This window comes from Rhopalosiphum padi, chromosome 1, assembly GCF_020882245.1.
Source record: "Rhopalosiphum padi isolate XX-2018 chromosome 1, ASM2088224v1, whole genome shotgun sequence".
Taxonomy (NCBI): Eukaryota; Metazoa; Arthropoda; class Insecta; order Hemiptera; family Aphididae; genus Rhopalosiphum; species Rhopalosiphum padi.
Genome location: NC_083597.1, coordinates 87,912,481 through 87,928,152, shown reverse-complemented (window position 1 = coordinate 87,928,152; position 15,672 = coordinate 87,912,481).

Sequence of the window (15,672 nt, the reverse complement as noted above, 5' to 3'; positions counted from 1 at the left end):
TTATCCCATTATAGTTTATAGGACACATGTCACAATATTACAATACACATTTGTTTTAATATAATTAATATACGGCGATGGTGCGCTATTATGTTATTATGTTTATTTCTTCGTTTCCTTTGCATTCAATTTAAATTGCGCACAGATGACTGTAACATATAAATAAGTACTCAATTTATTATGTACCGTGATGGAAGAACAACAATATTATATTAACAAAATCAAAATTATTATCCGTTCGTAAGCGTCACCCGGTATTGTTTTCATAATTATTGTACGAGTTCAACAGTCATTTTAATTAAATTTTCAATAAAAATTAAATTTTAAAAATTAAAAATATATCAATGAACTATGATAATGTGATTGGTATCTAACTAATAACCTTTCTATACCATAAACATTTCCTATATTATAATGTATATAGGAACTGATAAGGAAATAACTTGCACACTGCAGTATACTATAACGATAACCTGCAATGAGTATATATTATATATACTGTATTAATAGTACTGATTTGGCACTATCCGTCGAGTGAATATTATTACAGACAAGCGAATAAAAGATAAGATAGGTAATAGTAACAGTTTTCAGTTGGTTTGGCCGTACAGGTACTGTCGTTCTGACTTGAGAATATAATTCCTTATCGTATTGAAGAGATCGGCATTATTTTATAAACGTTTACAATCTTTATTGAAATGCATTCTAATGTAAAATTCAAAGTATTTATTTATTATTATCATTGTTCATATTATTATTATTTTTTTTTTTTCGAAACATAATAAAACCGTTCGGTCTTTCTTGTTGAAGTCTCCGACTTGGCGGCGTCAGACTGTGTGATGATTCCCCGATACATAATCGGCCACCCAAAAAAAAGAAGAAAAAGAGAAACACAAACACTCTCCGCGCGGCGGGTGGGTTCCTGCAGGACACTATTGTCGAGTGTCGACGCCGTCGTCTTAAATTTCTCGTTAAACGTCCCACCGGCGGGACGCGGGCCGGCTATCCGCATATAAGTGAAACACGCCCCGTTTATAATAAGACCGTCGTCGTTATTATTTAAAACTCGTGTGTATATTATAATAGCATAATATAAATATATATATATATAATTTGGCGGAACTGCTGTGCCCGCCGACGATGAGGTGCAGGACGAAAATATTCCATTTACTCTGCGCAAACGATGTTGTTCGACAACACACACACGATATTATAATACCTACACTATTTACCGACTACAATAATATCACACTCGACTGGGTTTTGTGTCTCGTACGCCACTCGGAAATTCGCCATCATGTCGAGCGGCGTCGCGTCTATTGCGATTTCGATTTTCGTTTCGTTTGAGTGCGATATAATTCATTACTCACCACTATCGTTCACAGACTGTACATATGGGACGATCGCGAAAAATTCGTCATCGGACATTTCTTCCCGTCCGCGCTAGACAGTATACCACTATACATACTACCTATACGTCATTACGCCTCGCCGAATACGACCTACGACGACCCGACGTGAACGCGAGTCTTTACGGTTTAGCCCGCCGGGCGTACACATCACTCGCGGAGGAAATAAAACGTCACGTAACAATCGCCACTGTACGGCGCGATGTTGCGGCAACCGGTTGCGGTCGACGAGAAAATTACTGGATCATAATATTATGATGATGACTATATATATACCTAATTCGATATATTGCGGATAAAACTATTAAAACGCACTATACAATAACACACGCATAATATTATTATCATGACTGGAGTGTGAATATTATATTACGAGTAATCATTTTTACTTCATTAGCATTGGACATTCCACGCGTGTATACGTGTGGGTAAAACTTTCTTTCCGCGTAAAATTATTTCAAACTCTATAAACGTGTAATAGTATAATTGCTTTATACGTCACTTGTAGACTTAATTTTTTTCGTGTGAATCGTACGTCATTGAGGACAAAACGTTTAAATGCTATTTAAATATTATATATAACGTACAATATACAAATCAGTTGGCTAAAATCGTATTATCTTTCGTAGTAAGCTTATAATAATAATATATAAAGTATAGGTAACATTAGTACGGCAACGTCACAGGATAAACATAATATGTATCATACTATATACTAACCACCAACCATGTGTATTATAATTATCAAAATATTATAATATTTATCTGATAAAAACATTTGACGCACGATTATACGACGGGTATGTATATTTTGTAACAAACGCGAGTTGGTCATTTTTTAACGAAATTATAAAATAAAGGCAACTGCAGAATTTTAGAACGCATATCATATTATTTTGTACTTAAATTATAATTATTATACTTATAACCAATAAATTTTAATTTTCTATTGATTAATGATCCGCGAAGACTATCATCGATATCCGACCAATTCACGTACGTCTTTTTATAGTTAAATGTAATCAACAGACCATAACTACTAATATCAGTCATATCGAATACGGGCACAACACAAATTCATGAAGTGCATAAAGATAAGCTTATCGAATTTTTCCAAAGCCACAAAATAATATCATCGATCGAATTTAAATTAACGAGATATTTAACGTTTCCACGGTTGTTGGTTACCGATAGTAATAACATCATATTATATAATAATTATTAATTATCGAGTTGTATACAAAAATGCGAACACTCGCGATAAAATCATTTTTAGACTACATTAAATGTTGAAGCTAATTACACTAATTAGTAATATTGTAATAATAATTATATGGATATTTTTTCAAATCAAAAGTATTGGATTAACGTAACGACTAAAATGTTTCCATAACTTGACTAATTATAATTCGGGTTATCTAAATTCGCAGAATTCTGTACGAATGAACGAAAATACTCGTAAAGGAATGCTTGAGTTCATACATCTTATTTCCGTTACTTTTACGGCATTGCAACAAATAACCAAAAAATATGTAGAATTTTTAACAAATTATATTTTTTTCCTGTTAATTTTTTTATTATCCCCATTATATATGCATATATGTATAAACCTTGATTAAAAATACAATTGTAATATATTTTCTATTATTATTATTTATACATTTTAACCAAAGAATATTTCAGTGAAATGGTTTCCTAATGAATATATTATTGATTATACTAATCAGTAATGAGAAATTATGGCATATTAAAATAAAAGAATTTTATTTTTTATTAAAAACTTTGAACACTGTTGACATTATTTTATATAATATCCATCAACATATACATTTGTATTTTTACATTTTACTTTTTTTACTTTAAATAGGATTTATATAAAATAATAAAATTAAAGCATAGAAATGTTTGATTTATGAATTTCAAAGACCATCACTTTAAGAACCAATGGATGTATAAAATCAAAATAATAATATGTATTGTGTTCGAGCCATTAAAAATGCAACGGCATCATCGTACGGCGGCTTGTGTGTGTACTGTGCAAAAATTGGAAAAAATTAAATAACAGGAATAGGGTAAAAAGGACGGGGGCAGGGTCCAAATTAAAAATCCACCGGCGCCGTTTCGGTGTCTGTGCGGTTTCTTGTCTCTCCGTATTATATTTATTCTTTTTTTTTATTATTATTATTATTCCTTTCTTTTTTTGTCGGCGGCCAACTGTTGCCGCAGAATGCCAAACAAGAGGCGCCAGACTTTTGGTACGAAATATCCATTTTAAATATTGACAGTTGCCACAGGTAATACACAAGTCCCGAGCAATACGCAGGTAGTGAACATATACACGCGTGCGCCAACACACCCCCATAATTATGTCCGCACAATAATAATATAATATTATCATCATTATTATTATCGTCCGTGTGTATACACGGCAGTATACCCGCCGAAACCATGTAATATTACAATAATATATATTTGCAAAAAAATAAGACAATAAAAACGACCGGTGAAACCTCACGTTTTGTGGTTTTTTGTTAAGAAACGAATAAAAAAAAAAAAAATTAAATACCCTCGAATCGTTACTTAAATTTTGGTACAAACAGAAATAAAAAATAAAACCAATAACGGAATAATAATTCGTGTGCTGAAAATGTATGGTTTTATTATATTATCATTATTATTTATCTTGAAATGGCTTAATTTATATTAATGTCAATAAAAAAAATTAATTCGATTAGATGTCGTTAATAAGAAAAACTATGTCCAATATTTAATAAACGAGAAGTTCGGTATTCGAAGGGCGTAATAGAATACGAGTATCGAGTATGTCATACGCCCTTTTTTTTATACTAACTAACTCAATTATAAAATATAGTGCAACGAAATTATTTAATTGTAGTGTCTGTACATATTATATGTAATGAAAGTCACCCACTTCGACGAAAAACAAATATTTTGAATGAATTTGTGATAAACTTTACTAATTACCGACAACTGTACTAAATTGCTTTTATTGGTATATTTTTTGTACACAAGTGTTAAATTAATAGTTAAGAATTACAAATTGATAATATTTGGTCGCGCGGTAATGAATAATAATATATTCTATTCAATTTAAATCATATAAATACTTACGAGTATGTTACATTACATCACCCTAGTATACATTATCACAAAATTGCAATTATGGCGAATACAATTTATTAATAATCAAGTTTAAACTATATATACATTTATTATTTTATTCAATTTTTTTTACATATATCATGAATCGTTAAAATTATTAACTCCAAATTTAATCGTTATCAAAATATGAACATTTTTGACAAAAATATTAGGTGTAGACGTATAGGTTTTAGAAATAAATGAAATGTTAGAAAGGTTTTAAGTATCCATATATAGAGTATTTTGTATAATATGTCCGTTGCCGTGTACACCCACTACCTATAGATACTAAAGATAGTAAAGTAATAAAACTGTTTTTATGGACAATTATTTCAAATGAATTGGTACCTCTTTCACTTTTCACATCATAAACAAAGGACTAAACTAACACATAAGCATTTCAACATACATTATTGTAATTTAAGGTCTTACATTAAATAACAAACATAAACGTAAGCAGAAAAAAAAACTGTTCAGAATAAAATATAAACGGATAGATGTTATGCGAAGTTCATAAATATTAAATATTTTTGGTAACCACTCGTCACTAAATGTGTGCGCACACCGGGTGTTCCGCGGGGAGGGGGAAGTCGATTCCGGTTAATTACGAACATTTCGCATTATTTCTAACACAAAACCCTAAATGATTGTTCGAAAATCCGCCCAAGAGAACATAATGACGCGGAATGGCAGACGTCAAACGAGGAACAAAAAAATAATAGTAAAAAGGGTCTAAAAACAAGAGTGACTGGTCGATTTTATTGTTTCCGATGCACGTTTTCGCGATATCCGTGAAATATCCCTCCCGACGCGATAGGAACAGCAATAATAATATTATTATTTATTATTATTATTATTATTGGTATTAGTATTGTATGAAAATCGCGATGGAAGAGTGAGAGAAAAAAAAGCGTTATTGAATAAACGAGACTCCCGCGCGCCTCTAACCGGTATCCTCTTCTGCGTGTATATAGCTGACGCACGCAGGACGATTCCGATCTCGACTGCAGTATAGGTAAAATAAATGGGATATAATATGCAGGTCGTACAACGCACACATGTATACATATATATATATAATAGCCGTGCACAGGACGGGCAGGAGTTATATAGGATATATCATATTATTATTATATATGTATATAGAGATACCTAAGCGTAAAACGCGTATTTGCATATCACATACACTGCAACGTGACCGTAATAACCGCGGTCGCGGTCGTCGTCGTCGCCGTTGTCGCCGAGATATAGGTACGCGATATTATATTATATTATTGTAACGTACAGGTAAATAATATTATATTATATTATATATTGTGTATGCGCGTACGCGTGAACCTCGCCACAGCGAGTAGTGCGGCAATAAATATGAAGACGGATTTTTAAACTCTGCCGCCGACACCTATTTATACATACATATATACGTATGCATTATGATAATAATATATTATACCTATTCCGCGCGTATATAATAATATAATATTCTTCGGGCGCGCGCCAAACAATACGCACTATGGGGGACTGCTGCTGCTCCGCTGCCGCCGCTGAAATCGCCGTAAAAAGCCATTGTGCAGACACACGCACGCACACAGACACAGTGTTATACACGCTCGTCCGTATGGCGTGTGATGACGACAACGTACTATGTACCTATACTATTATACGCGCAGTATGTGTGTGTGTGTGTGTGTGTGTGTGTGTTTGCTATTAAGACCGTCACGTGATACGCCGTATATTATTATGTTATTAATTTTTGTTTTTTTTTTTTAGATTTTTTTTTTCGTGCACGCCGAGTACCGTATTTATATATCACAACGAATATTGTCGTTTTTTACATAATATCGTTATTATCTTATATAGCAGTATATCATTATATTGGAAACTATAATATTATTGTACATATAATATCATATAATGTAGGTGTACGTGTGTATACGGTGTTTTCGTCGATTGGCTTATCGCGCGCGGACATATAATATAGGTATATAAAATATCACATAATAATGTATCGTATTAAGTACGCGGCGATCCATTTACTGGAGTAGGCAGACTAAACTAATTTTCCAAATAAATTTTACTGTTTCTGAAAAACACGATTAGTTTGAATTATTTACAATTCAACGTTTTTTTTTTATACAATATAGTACACGGTATATAACTATATTTATGATTGCAGTCAATAACAGATTACTTTTATAAATATCGAGTTATTGTTATTATTATTATATTTATATTATGGTTTTATTGATAAACAAGAGTATATTTAAAATTTAAATAAAAGTCCATATTCGCATTTAGTCCTTGGATAATATAATATCAAGAGTATGACTTGCATCAGGTTAATGTATCTGAAAAATGATAAAAAAAATAAAGCAAAAATTATGATAAGTTGACAATTCCTGATAAATTAAAAAATTTTTAAATATTTTATTAAATACATTAACTTTTTTTTTTTTTTTTTTTTTTTTTTTTTTTTTTCCGTTTGAACCGACAGCAGAGGAGGATCTGTGTGAACACTACTACTCCTCTGCTGCCATCGTTTATTAATATTTAATAAAAACATTAATACATGCACATTCTTAACATATAACTAATTATGGTTGCTTCACCTTAAAAATAACATTAATACAATAGGTACAATACAATGTAATACAATGCGATACAATAATAAAGTCAGTCAGTTGGAGCGGCTGCCACTGGATTCGCTCTTCGTTCGGCCTCAGCTACCCTTTCATCACGCTCCTTGCAGCTTAAATACATTAACTTAACGCATAGTGTATGTAAACTTTAGAATAAACATGATATAATGATACATTGATAATGTATTAATGTTATGATGAACATCTAAAATATAAATAATAATAATTTGGACGACAAAAGCGGCTTTTAAATATATATACTTAAATAGTAGAAAATTAATATTTTTATAAATAGTTTACAAAAGTTTTCAAACTAGGTAGGTACTATTAATTAATCAATTAAAAGCAAAATGTAGAGCGTTTTTATAACTTATATGCTGCAATAGATCTATATCTATTTATACTTTATTTTCAATAATTTATAAGGTAAACTTTTATTCGAAATTCGAAAATGTATTAAATAAACTTAGTTGTATCCTTTAAAACCGACATACATAGGAACACAGGTCTTATTATTTTCAACAAATACCAGCTAAAAGTACTTTTATATACTAAAGACTTTTATTTTATTGAAAAATATTTTTTATTGTTTATCTGTAACCATCATCTGAAATACAAGATCCACGAGGTAATAAGAAAATCTAGCGAATAGAAAAACTCAGAAATTCAACATTATATTATAGAGTTAATTTATGTATTGTAAATAAAATATTTTGAAATGGTTATAATAAATTATTTAAAATAATTCTAACCCTAAAAATAAGTAAGTAGATAGTAAATAAGATAGATACATAGTAAATTATGTTATCAGTGATGTATTGCTAAAAAAATGTGTGGGCAATACACGTATAGAAAGGTAACAATGGTATAAAACTTATCATTAAAGTTAAAAAAAAAAATTATGGTATCGCTCGATAATAGATATTTTCCTCAAGCTCTATGATGAAAATTTAGATCAAATACAGTTATTATACTCATTATAAGAAGGTCATTTTTGGATATTACCTAAAACCTTGTTTTTTAAAAAAAGTCATGAAAATTATTTGTATGTGTTATACATGAATTTATACAAGACCAATTTATAAATTATTTGATACAAAAAAAATATACTTTAAAATATTCACATATTATTTTTGAAAGATCATAAACATAACGTTATAGTTTTTTTTTTAAATGGGTAAACATTAATAGTTAGTAATTATTGAAGTTATAGATTCTCATCTTGGTTTGGTCATTGATTTATTTTCCAAAGGTTTTATTTTATAATCATATGATATCTACCGGATGATTCATTTGATGTAATATATGCATTATTTCAGCAATTATTAACGTTTTTAAATATATATTTGTTATATTATTTCAATTTTCAAGTTGTTGAAAACAATAGTTTTCTAAAAAAATATATTTATAATATTTTTAAAATATTTACTTTTTTAATGACAAAATTCATTTTTAATTCCTAATTCCAAACCAAAATATTTTTTGGAATACTTTAATAGATAAGAATCGAATTTTGGACGAGTAGTTTACAAGTCTTATAAGTATTTTAAGTTTAGATGAGCGAAGTGAAGTGGTACAAGGGCACTCCGTAAAATTTTAGTCTGCTAACCACTTTACTAAAGTTCAATTATTAAACTTTTAATAATATTATAACAGTTATAACTACTAATAAAGTACTTGTCCGAAATTTGATTTTAATATATCGAAATACTCCGAATAATATTTTACTCCAGAATATAAAATTAAAAATGTATGATGTTATTTGAAAAAGTAAAAACTTAAATAATTATAACGATATAATATATTTTATTTTGTACAAAAATATTGTTTTGTAATGACTTAAAATAATTATTTAAATATATAAGTTTTAAAAAAATATTATGTGTTTTCGGATATAATAAGTGTTCTACGTTAAATTAATCACCCCTTATACTAAGTATTATTCGAAAGTTGAAAATTTTAAATAATTATAGAGTATTTTGTTACAGTCACTGAAAATTCTAATAGTTTACGCCATGTAATACGACAGAATATCTGAGTATCATCGTACATTTAGCGAGTGTAGGTATGTTAAAAAAACCTATATTATCTACCTATATAGGTGAATACACGCCGTATATACTTCTCAATACACCACTGGCGCACTGTATACCTATTATTATATATATTATACATAATAGGTATATGTTTAAATAATAAATGGTAATCAACATGAGAATAATTTGTTTAAAAATGGTATCTAATTGATAAATAATAATATACCTAATGAATTAGTGACTTGGTATATAATTATAGACAATAGTATACTAATTCATTTCAAATTGACATAACATTTCAATATTAATTTAACTAGTTGAATCCCAGTTCAATTGATTATAACATTCATTAACTCACAAAATGCACATAAACGTTATAAAATATAGTCTGCAATAGGATTCCTATCGCGGGCATTATACGTAAGTACCTACTATACTTACTATCGTCTATTTTATTATATCCTAATCAGATTAACTTGTAATCAAAGGAGAATTTATACTGATTTGAATGTGCGTTGAACAAATTATCAATTTTAATTTTAAACTATTAATATATACGATAATATAACAGGCAACAGCAAATCATTTTCTTACAAGTTTTTCAAAAGATACGCTATTACATGCGCGTATAAACAGGATGTATTACCGGCATATACCTACAGGCTACATGCACTGCAACAGTGTTTACCCGTTATAATTTACCCCATTTACACGGAGGATAAGAGTGATTAATAGTCATTACTCATTATTATTTTAATATCTTGTCAAGTCTACAACATGATCACATTATTAATTATCAAAATTAGTGTTCTTCATTATAGCTCATCAATAGATATTATCATACGTTAATTATTAGGTATTTATTAATATGATAAAGCAATTAGTGATGTGTGGTAAAATATGTTATTAAAAATTAGCTAGACTATATAACTGTTCAGTATTAGGTTAAAATAATACTTAGACTCAGTCTAAATAGTTGTTTAATTTAATAATTAATACGTCATAATTTATTTACTATAGATGTGTGTATAAATAGTTAGAAATATCTATATATTTAATGCCTCTAAATGCATAAAATTAAATATAAAAATCACGTTTTTGCTTATTTGTCAATTGAATTGAATTTGAATTACATTATGAGTTATGACTAAATAGCAAACGAAATTATTTAGGATTACTATTAATTTACATTAAGAGTGTCGATGACATATTATATTCAATACTCAATACTATGTAACATCGGAGGATTATAACGTGCTGTAGATATTAATTCATTCATTAGATTTCATAATAAGTTATTATAATGCATACAAGCTTAAAATTTATCCGGAACTCATATTATAGTTTTATTATGTACGAAACGTGATTTTAATATGATAAATTATTCGTATGTTCCTATTCCTATAACTGCATTATAGGTAGGTATTGACATAGAATTTGACAATTGGTGACGCCACATTCTATTTTAATCATATGATATTTAATATTTATAATCTGTGCTTATACGAACAAAATTCCGTTATATAGCTGCGTATATTGTTATAATGATTATATTTTTTCGAATGTTTAATTTTTGAAGTATTACACTATTACTTTACCATAAATATATCATTGGGCGACGATAATGTTATAATTATTAATAGGAAAAATAGTAATATTGACTAAGAGAGGGGGGATAGAGAGAAAGAGTTATGGAAATCGAATGTAATACAGTCCTGGTAAAAATATACAATAGATAATATCGTGACCGACTTGGGTGGCTAATTATCACCAATTGCAAACTCAACTAAACACTTAACACTTTGCTATTGTATTTGTAGTCTGTAAAATCTATAGCCAGTTATTGCTATAAACCACAAAATGACTTTTACATAGGTCAGAAGTCAAGAAATTATATTTAAATACATTTGAAGGTTTATAAACCACTTGTTTTTTTCGTGATGGAACGTAGTTATTTTTGTTTCACTACCCAGTGTAGCTGTAATAGTTAATTTGTGCAGTTTATTTGCATAGTTATAGTAATATTTTCAAATATTAGTATTTAATATTTAGTAAACGATTCAACGGAAGTTTATACTTACATATACATATATATAATATATATATATATATTGTACATACATGATTTAATGCACATAATAACATGGCTGTTGTGAATATTTATGTATGTTTTCTACTATTGGGGCTATTCTATAAAATAAAATCAATAATAAATATTATAGTTAATAATACAATATATTATATATACATATATATGATTATAAATATGTAACAACATCACAATTATTATTTAGTTCAATCAATACATTTTACTTAACGTTTTAACTTTTTACATCGTATTCATTTCAAAGCATAAAATACTAAATAGAAACTTCATGAAAATTGTTAAAAATACAATATTAGTATATTATTTAAGATTACAACATATTGCATAAACGTTGCATGATACTGTTATTGTAAATGTATATCACGCGATCATATATTTCTTTCTCTAATATAAGGTCACTTGTATATACTGTATAGTATATGTATACGTAAAGTAAAGTCGACCACATTCCCATTGTGGTCACTGTATTTTTGTGTTACATATTATGCTTATTTTTTGAATGAAAGTTAATTTAAATTTTAAATACAATAATATTATCATAATCATTTCAAATTTATTTATTTATTTATTGGTTTAACTTTACTTACTAGTGTACTTTATGAATTAATGTAACATGACTTTATTCTACTGCGACTAAAATATAAATAATATACGTAATGAAGCGAAAGAAAACTAAATGTTAAATGTATAAGTACTCATTAACTATTATCTAGCTGTGTCTTATCATGAATTATGAATAGGTACTTCTGTATTAATCACTACGTTTGTTAATAGTAGGTATGTTATGTCTAGACCATTTTATCACGAATATTAAATATTATTTAGGTACTTTCGTTAAATCCTTAATAAATTTAATTATGTAAACACGAAGCTTTTACAAAAATGAAATGTTTGTTAGCAGCATTCAACACTATATTATACACAACATAAAATTGTGAACGCCCGGAAGGGGGGGGGACAAGACAGGGAATTTCCCCCCCCCCCGGAATTCAAATAGAATGTTGAAAATTTTAACTTTTATTTTGATTTATATACATTTCATCGATATTTTTACTTTAGTGTGTGGGGTTGGTATTTGATTTCATATAATTCTAACACATTTTGTAATTTACGAGGAATATAATTGTTATATATAATATATATATTATATGATGTATAATTGTTTTTAATGTATTTTTTGGTGTTTGATTTCATTATGCCCCTCCCTGATAAATGTTCTGCGGGCGCCCATGCATAAAATGATCTTAAACTCCACATTAGTAATTTCGTCATGTACTCAATAATCAATATACACCTAATATTATAATATAATTAATAAAGTACTGTACAGGAGCGGCTTGAGCATAAAATGTCTGGAGCTATAAATCACCAAAATATTTGAGAGACAGATCCAATATGTGAATTAATAGAGCGGTGAGCATAGGCTAGCCCGCGAAGAGGACTTAGACAATAAGTTACCCAAGACCTGACTCCAATCAGCCCGTGAAAACTTAGCGGTCGCTCGAGAACGAAGATCATTTAATTGTAAGGGTGGCATAGTTATTATTATTTTTTTAATCATAAATTTGTACAAACACACATTTGATTGATTTAAAATAACCGATATTGCATATGAGCAGAAGTTGGTTCTAAACAAGAAAATAATATTTTTTATTAATATATTCGAGGGTAGCCAGGTAGAATAAACATGTCGTGTAACGTCTATCAAATTATTTATAGATATTTATAAAACGGAAAAATGTATTTTGTTTTTACCCCAGAACGGCAGTTTAGCAATATGTAACTGAATAGTGAATTGGGATCATTAACGATGAATGTTATGGAAGTCTATACATTTATTATATTTATGATTTTCATGAATTTTATTTCAATATTTCTACCAAGATCATAATACTCCAAGTATTATACTTGTCTATTGTCTTAAATGTTTTAATCAATACATAATCTTTAATAATATCAATGATGAGTTTAACATAATGAATAAATGAATACATCTACAACACTTAAAACATTTTTATAAGCTTTAATTATCTCATTAATTTAAATTATTCGTTAAATAATTAACATGCACCTATAATATAGTCATCTTAATAATATTATGTAAAAATGTTAAGTTTAATTAACCATTTACAATTTAAAAATTAAATATTTAATTAACATATGAATGTAGGTAACGCATGAATGATAGTATAGACTAGCTATAGAAAGAGAGAGAGCTACAAATGTAACTCATATTATGCTAATAAAACAATAATAACTAATAACTGTATAGATATATATCAATAGCAATATTAAAATATTCTCTTTTGGCAATTAGATTATCGCCATTTTGCTATTACATTTGGTCGTTATAATATATTGTACTATAGTGTAGTATATTGTGCATGCGTATTTTGAAGGATCATTTTTTAGCGTGGGTTAAAAAACGGCACACCCCTTTTTTCTGATTTGCGTACGCAGTCGCGCATACATTACGGTATACATAAATAATACCTCCTTCACCTGTTGATGGATCAACAAACTTTCAGGGATGTCCCTGCAGTAACCCACCCCTCCTATAGATGCAAAGCACAGTGTTTTCCGTCGCATATATTACATTATATACGTACGTATATATGTGTATGTATACTACTATATTATATGCTCACTGCACACGCACATATGATAATATATTATTATATACCTGTAGTTTATATAGGGTGTTACGATTGACTGGAGCTAACAAGAGACTATATAGTTATGCGAAATTCTTTTGACACGCAGTCGTTTTATATTATGTAAATTCGTTTGGGGGCCAACACACTGCTGCAGGGACCAAAAAAAAAAACACTGTTTTTTCTTTTTCTTAACCTTACATGTATGCGCATAATACCCCGCTGCACAACGGTCTCAGTTTCGCGTTATTAATGGTCCGTCGTTCAATATCTTTTTACCCGTGAAACATACGCCTCCTATTGTGATGCGTGAAACGAAATATATATATATTATGCGTATTCAAATCACTGTTGTTGAGCGAAACAAGCCTGCCAGACGCCAGTAAAAATGATGTCGTGATATAGCGTTTTTTACAGATGTGCACAATACACATCTGTTCCCACCCCCAGACATATGCATTTGGCTCAATTATTTTTAAAAAAACGTTTGAAATAAAAGTTTTGACATTTATCATATATATATTATAATAGTTGACCAATGCAATATTAAATAGGCTATTCATTCCAAGCGTGATAATATGTTACAATATTGCAATTTGTCACCATAAAACAACCATATAATAAATCATGTCTAGGACAAAATAACAAAAAAACCGATCCAAAATTAAAAACGCAATAGTTCAATTGAGACTTCGATGTTCTACATCAAAGATGTGAAATGTAATCATAGAATTAGACATGTATAAATCAAATCGGTAAATAAAAAAATAAATGAAGCATTTCACTAATTGTTAAACAACATCAAATGATGTCATTGCAACAAAAACATGGTTAGAAGACAAAAATGTTCGATACCTATATATCTTTATAATTTAATTAAAATAACCCGTGCTCGAAGTTGGAAAGCATTCTTGATTCTTGAAGTGCTCTTTGGTATTTATAAAATATTTATGTATATACATATAAGTAAATAAAATAATTTAAATGTATAATCTTTACATTTTCGTTTCCAAACTAATCCTTAATTACGCATAATATTGTATTGTAATTTTATTATTATAATAAAAACATTGTTACTTTTATGTAGTTGTATCGTTGTATGTGTTATTTCTCTCATAAGACGTATATTTAAATTTAAATTTATTATATTATTGTAAAATGTATAAATAATTGATGTTACTACAATAGTTACTACATATAAACTATAACACTACTATACACTGAACGGATATACACAATACTCATTAATTAGCATAGTCACCTTTTTGAATCAACAAACACACACACACACACACACACATATATTATATATATATATATAAGTAATAAGTATACATAGTCATCACTCACCATATTACCCATTAGTCATTAAACATAATATACATCATTCTTCTCTAACAGTCCCAAATTTAAATTCGTGTTTATCAACTTTGAATTCAGATTTCAGTTATATTCTAACGGTACTCGAAAAATAACATGTAAAGATAAAGTGAGGTATAACATTTTATGAATTTAAATTTTTGTGACAAAGATTTACCCCCCAAAAAAAGGGTTTGAAAAATAACCTTTTAAACACAATGATACAACCATACAACCGAATCATTGTACGTTTGTACCTATATATTATATACATCATATACAAACGTCCGTGATGGGCATTTTGAT